We start from the raw sequence: 7,124 nt of genomic DNA, 5'->3' as shown, positions 1-7,124 counted from the left end.
GCTAACTGTGCAAGAGAGAGGCACTAGCATCTAGAAGTAGATTTTTGTAGATGCTCATGTCAGGAATCAAATCAAGAGATTTTTGGTTTGTTGTCCTAAAAAATTGAAACAAAACTAGGAGGACACTAGTGTTGTGTGCTACAGTCCTAGGTTTTTGGGCTTTGTAAAGTCTAAGACCATTCATCACTATCTGATATGTTTGTTAGTATCACTATTGCAAACTATTTTTTTTGGATATGCACCTGCACACACGGAAGAGAGGAAAATATTGTGTTGTATTGAGGCTTGCCTCAGTCAAACCTCATGTTGATGTTCCAATCTCCACCATAGTAATAATTAATGACAACAATCATGTACTCTCGTAAGAGAAGAGGTAAACAAATAACATAAATTGAAATGATTACCTTAGGCATAAAACCCTTGCTTGGATCTCATGTAAGGTGATTTTGATTTTCTCTCATGAAGTCTTGAAAAATATTAGTACAACATGATAAAAATAACAACGAATGTTGCTTGATAATTTAGCTCAACATGTGTGATGATAATCTAGAAATTTTTCTTCTAGACAGGCCTTGTTTTCTTAATAGAATTGGATTTCTAGATTGATCATTTAGGCATTAGAATTGAATTATCCTTTTTCAAATGAGGAAGGGAGTCACATATATATATTCCTTGGACCTTTTTGCAAACAAATTTATGGGAGAAACCAACAATAAAGTTACAACTATTAAGGGCTTGAAGATGACATTCAAATATTAATATTTGGAGCCAAATTGGGAGGACAATAGCATTATGCACTAGTTTCTATCCCTTTTTCTTTGCACAAAGAGTGGGATGAATATTACAAGTCCAAACCAGAGATAGGCACATTCACACAAGTTCAAGCACAACCACCAAAGTAGGTGCTAAACCTAGTGTGAAATTGTAAAGGGTATACAATTTATGATAGTACACTAACAACTTCCATGATACTAAGTGATGCTTACAAATTTCTAAGTTCAAAACTAGGAGTGACACACTCCATGTGGGATGCCCCAAGTATGTGGGTGAAATGATAAATAAATAGATAATACAAAATTAATTCATAATTTCATTAATATTGTAAGGTGTATGATACCTATCACAATGCTCCAAAGCACAATCTATTAAGATTAGGTGTGCACAAAAAGGAATAGAGTTTATGTTGAATTCAAGAATTCTATTGCATAGAGATGCATGATTAGTATGTTAAGGAAAATCAATTTTAAAGAAAAGTATTAATATATGAGAATAACTCAACATAGGGAGACTAGAATTTATATTTACTTCTATTAAGTGCATGTTTAAGAGATGAAAGATCATAGTTATTATCTTTCAAAGGTGTCCATTCTTGATTGAGGGGACTGGAAGATATGTTTTGTTATACATAATTGCATCTATAAATCAATAAATTTATAATTGTAAGCTATGTTTTCAAGAACTTACTTGAGCATGAACCAGATCTAAGTGTTGAAATATATATTTGGCATTTGTACTTAACAATATATACTTATCATTAAAAAATATTCAAAATTTCTTACAAAGGCATGCACCTGTACAAAGTGAAATCAATGTGAAAAATGGAATAGCAATCCTTCTATTAGTTACATGTGTTTATATGAAAATATAAAATGTGAATTCAAATTTCATAATATCTCATGTTAAGAGAATTCTTGATGCAGGAGCATCCCCGGTCTATGAGTAATCTTGCATCAACCAAAAATTTATCCTTTCAGTTTAGTTCTTGTTTAGTTGAGTGTGTAGTTTTATGTGTTCCTATCGGTAGGTGTCGGTATTTTCTTTCTTTTCATTGTAGATACTATTTTTGTTTTTCAGGCTAGTTCATGTGCTTAATTCCTGATTTTTAGTCCATTTGGATTCTTTTCCGGCTAGTTATCGCTCCTAGTTTGACTGTTTATGGGTTCTGGGACAGTTCTTGTGCTTACCGGTTAGTCTTCCTTCATTACCGGAGTGGTTCTTGGCGTGTGGATCTATTTGGGGTCTTGTTTGATGTTCTTTGGCGTGTGGCTGACCTTCCTGCTGATCCGCACTTCTTGGTTGTTATTTTTCAGAAGAATTTCTTTGATTCTTAGGGTCAAACTAGTTACACGTTTCTTTTTCTTGCATTGGTAAATGTAATCTTTTATGACCGACCCGAATATGTTCCAGAGGGTATATATATGGTATTATGTAATCATTTGTAGGACAAAGGAGGTAGAAATCAGAAAAAGGATTTAGATTAGTGATTAGTGATCCGGTTGATTTTGAGAGTCCTGGATGGATTGTATATGGCTTGTAGGCTACACGTAACTAGTTAACTACCAGATATTCTATGATAGTTGTATGATGATAACCGGTTGGTTGCCGGAGGTTCTAAGACAATAATATGATTTGTTTATGTGGTCTTGCTATGTTTCCTTGTTGCTTTCATTGCGTTACTCTTGCTGCATAAGCCGATCAATTCTATTTTTAGGGTTTTACCGGTTATGGCTGCATCAATTGGTATTAGAGCTGGTTATGAACTAGTTGGTGGAAGAGTTGTTTGCAAACCTTGAGGCATTCCTTAGGGTGGATAGATCACCAATTGGAGGCAGGTTGCACGTGTGTTCAATAGATCGTCGAGGAGAGGCAATTGGAATCAGTAGTTAGATCATCGAGTTGAGGCAATTCACTAGAGTGGAAGAGGAGATGTCGCCTAGAAGGACAAACCCCCGAAGGGTAGAGAAGATGATGGAGGACTTCAAGAATGAGAGGAGGAACAAAGTCTGAAACACATTGGCTGGCTTGCGGAGGAACCCTAAATCTGAGGATGAGTATGAAGAAGCCGGTGAAGAGCTTGAAGCGGAAGAGGTTGAAGGACTAAAAGATGGAAGAGAGGAAATATTCTTGAGAGCAGTGGCGCAAGCGAGTAAAGTTCATAAAGTAGAAGTTTCAAACTTTTCCGAAACGCTGAACCTGGAGGATCTAATTGATTGGATCAAAGAGTTGGAGGATTACTTTGAGTTTGAGGATGTCAAGGACTCCCAGAGAGTCCGGTTGGCACATACTGAGTTGAAAGGGCATGTTGCCTTATGGTGGAAAGAATTGCAGAAAGATAGAGTGGAGAATGGTGAAATGAAGATCACCCGGTGGAGACAGATGGTTGCAAGATTGAAGGCCAAGTTCATACCAGGAGACTATGAGTTAGAATTATTCAAGAAGTTGTCGAAACTGAAACTGAGAAACATGACTGTGAAAGAGTACATTGAGGAATTCTACAAGGTGATGATTATATCTGGACATAGAGAGATGGATAGAGAAAAGGTGGCGATGTACATAAATGGACTTGAATTTAACATTCAAGATGAGATGAGTATGTTGAGGGTTTCCATAGTCGAAGAAGCTTACCAGTATGCTTTGAAAGTTGAGGAGAAGGTGAGAAGAAGACAACCGAATAACCCTAGAGGGAAGGAGAGATTCAAGGGGCAGATGAGTATATAGAAGCAGAATGTTGAAGAAGAATCAAAACCTAAGTGGAGTAAAGAATCAAAACAAAAAACATAGAGGAAAGGTAGTGGTAGTACCGATAGAGAATTTCTCAACAAATGTTTCAAGTGTGGAGAAACCAGACATAAATTTTATGAATGTAAGCAGGGAATGGCAAGAAGTTGTGTGGCAAATGAGGAACCATAAGGTGAAGTTACCGAAATTGATTGTACACCAGAGCAAGGAGAATCCCTTATGTTCAGAAGAGTCATGATGGAGTAGAGCAGCGAGGATACTGGATCTACTCAGAGAAAGAGTCTTTTCTGGATTGTGTGCAAATCAGGTGGTAAGTGTTGCAATGTTATTGTGGATAGTGGAAGTATTGATAATTTGGTATCTGAAGAGATGGTAGTGAAGCTTGGGTTGAATAGGCTTGGGCATCCTTGTCCTTACAAGGTAAGTTGGTTACAAGATGATCAAAAGATAGAAGTAAAGGAATAGTGTTTGGTGAATTTCAATATTGGGCCTTTTAGGGATGAGGTCTTGTGTGATGTTGTATCTATGAGTGCTTGTCATGTCTTGTTGGGAAGACCTTGGTAGTTTGATAGAGGAGCTATTTATGACTGTAGAAGAAACCTAAACACTATTGAGAAGGATGGGTAGAAGTTCACATTGACTTCTTTGAAGGAGAAAGAGAAGGAGGTGAAGAATTTGAGTCTTGAGAAAAGTAGCATTATTGAGAAACTAATTGTAGAGGTTATACCAAAAGATGGCATGAGTTTACAAAAGGATCTGATAGATAAGCCTAATGGACAAACATAACCAGATGCAATAAAGCTTATGGTGACAAAATGGATGAGATCTTGTGGTAGAAAAAAATCAGAGTTGTAGAAGAAAGAGAGAAGTAAGAAGAGACAATGTGTAGATCTGAAGAGAAGGAAGAGAAACAAAGAGAGTCAGGGGTTAGAGAAGCTAGTTGAGATCCCAAAGGAGCTAAAGAAGAGGTTTGCAGATAAGGAAGATGTTTGGATTAGAAATGAACATGGAGTCTTTATTCAGAATCCTTTTTGATGTTCATGAGTTTCCTCTCATGGAACATCTCTTTCTACTTGGGGTGTCTAATGCAGGAGCATCCCCGTTTTATGAGCAATCTTGCATCAACCAAAAATACACCCTTTTAGTTTAGTTCTTGTTCAGTTCCGTGTGCAATTTTTTGTGTTCCTACTAGTAGGTACCAGTAGTTGATTGCTTTTCATTGTAGATCCTATTTTTGGTTTCCAGACTGGTTCATGTGCTTAATTCTTGATTTTCAGTCCATTTGGATTCTTTTCCAGCTAGTTATCGCTTCCAGTTTGACTGTTTCTGGGTTTCGGGACAGTTCTTGTGCTTACCGGTTAGTCTTCCTTCATTATTGAAGCGGTTCTTGGCGTGTGGATCTATTTGGGGTCTTGTCTGATGTTCTTTGGCATGTAGCCGAGCTTCCTGCTGATTCGGACTTCTTGTTTGTTATTTTCCAAAAGAATTTCTTTGATTCTTAGGGCCGACCTAGTTACACGTTTCATTTTCTTGCATTGGTAAATGTAATCTTTTATGGCCGACCCAGATATGTTCTGGAGGGTATATATATATGGTATTATGTAATCATTTGTAGGACAAAGGAGGTAGGAATCCGAATAAGGATTTAGATTAGTGATTAGTGATCCGGTTGATTTTGAGAGTCCCAAATGGATTTTATTTAGCTTGTAGCTTGCATGTAATTGGTTAACTATCGGATGTCCTATGATGGTTGTATGATGAGTTTTGATTGGTTGTCGGAGGTTCTAAGACAATAATATGATTTATTTTTATGATCTTGCCATGTTTTCTTGTTGCTTTCATTGTGTTACTCTTGCTGCATAAGTCGATCAATTCTATTTTGAGGGTTTTACCGGTTATGGCTGCATCAATTCTTAATAAGTTAGAAGGAATGTTTCAAACTGAAGAAAAAATTCCCTTTATAAGGTGCACACTAGATGAAGTGTTGGAGAAACGAAAGATCAAATTTAAAGTCACTTGATGAGGTGCATTCTTACGAGTGGAGTCAACATGATGAAAGAGCATCCAAATTCACAATAAATCTTGCATCAACAAAAAAAATGATTTCTTACTTAAGTTTTGTATAGTTTCTATTAATTTTTTCTAGTCTTTTACTTCTAGAAGGAATTTTGTCAAATTTGAATGCATCATCTTGTAGAGGGTCTTAATTGGTTCCTATAGTTTTCATTTGGCAAAAAAGATGAAAATTGAGAAATTTGTCAGGAGTTGGAGGTTTCGAACTCCTTAGGAACAAGTTAGAGGTTTGAGGGACATGTCTTGATTCATCATTGAGCCCCCAATAAGTGACTTTGTTCTTGGTTGCGTTGGAACCACCAACATAGTTACCTATTTCACTCCAAGGCCCAAAAAATTCAACACTTCAAAAAATTTAGTATTTTGAGTGACTAACGAACCCTCGATGGTTCAAAATAACATCAAAAGCTTTGACTAGTACATTGTCAGAGTTCTAGTAGGTTCTGAGAACTCTTGGAACTTTCAACAAGTTTTAGTTCCTAATATTACCCTTGAAAAAAAAATGAATGTGCATACTTTGTAGAGTTCCAAATGGTATTGCAAACCTTAACTAAGTGGTTGGCTCATTATAATGCTAACAACTCTGATGCAATTCAAATACTTAAAAAATTTCACAGCCTCTAATAAGCTAAAGAATATTGATGGGGCTATTGACACACTCAACACAAACTAAGTGTCACCACTCAGTATCTCCTTAAAGAGGTAGAAACTAAAGGTATTTCAGACCTCCCAAGGTTTCTTTGGTTGGGTCCCAACGTTGTAGGAAAACTAAGTGTTCATATGGCATGTTTATTCAAGGGGCATTGCTAGTTATCAAGCTGAAAATATATTTTTCCAATCTCCCTAATCTAAAGGATCACAAATAAATTGCAAAAGATAGGTCATGTGTTGCAAGAAATGAATGATCAATATTCTTAAATCAAAATTATCAACAAAATCCAAAAAAGCATTATGTTCATGAATCATTTAACATGTCAAAACTATCAATTCTAACATGAAAATGAGATCAAGGAAGCTTTAATAATGATAATTAATTTTCATTTACATGTTCATCATTAAATTCAACCAGCATGAAATATGAACAAGTTGATTACAAAAACAAAGATGTTCAGTAGATTCAAAATCAATTCTGTTTTAAGGAAGATCTGATGAAAAGAGCATACCAATCAATCATCCAAGATATCCAAAAAAAATTGTAAAAATGTGAAATATATTTCTATTGAATCTTAAAATATACTAGCAAAACATTGGTATTTAGTCTACAACTTATTTCTAAATATCTTCTTAAAGTAATTAAAATACTTGAAAGAAAATAAACTAAGTGTAGTAACTAAATTCAAACCTTAAATCGTCAATTCCTAGAACCTCCAAATGAGTTTTGATTTTTTTTTATAACAAAAACCTTCCTAAAAATTAGGGTTTAAAACCCACCTCAAAATCCTATTAAACTAAGAGGCATAGTCAACACACAAGTTGTTGGTTGGTAACTAAAGTGCAACTGCATATCCATTGCCTAAAAGGAAAGGTAGGTC

This window comes from Cryptomeria japonica, chromosome 5 (assembly GCF_030272615.1).
Source record: "Cryptomeria japonica chromosome 5, Sugi_1.0, whole genome shotgun sequence".
Taxonomy (NCBI): Eukaryota; Viridiplantae; Streptophyta; class Pinopsida; order Cupressales; family Cupressaceae; genus Cryptomeria; species Cryptomeria japonica.
Note: the sequence above shows the minus strand (reverse complement) of the source record.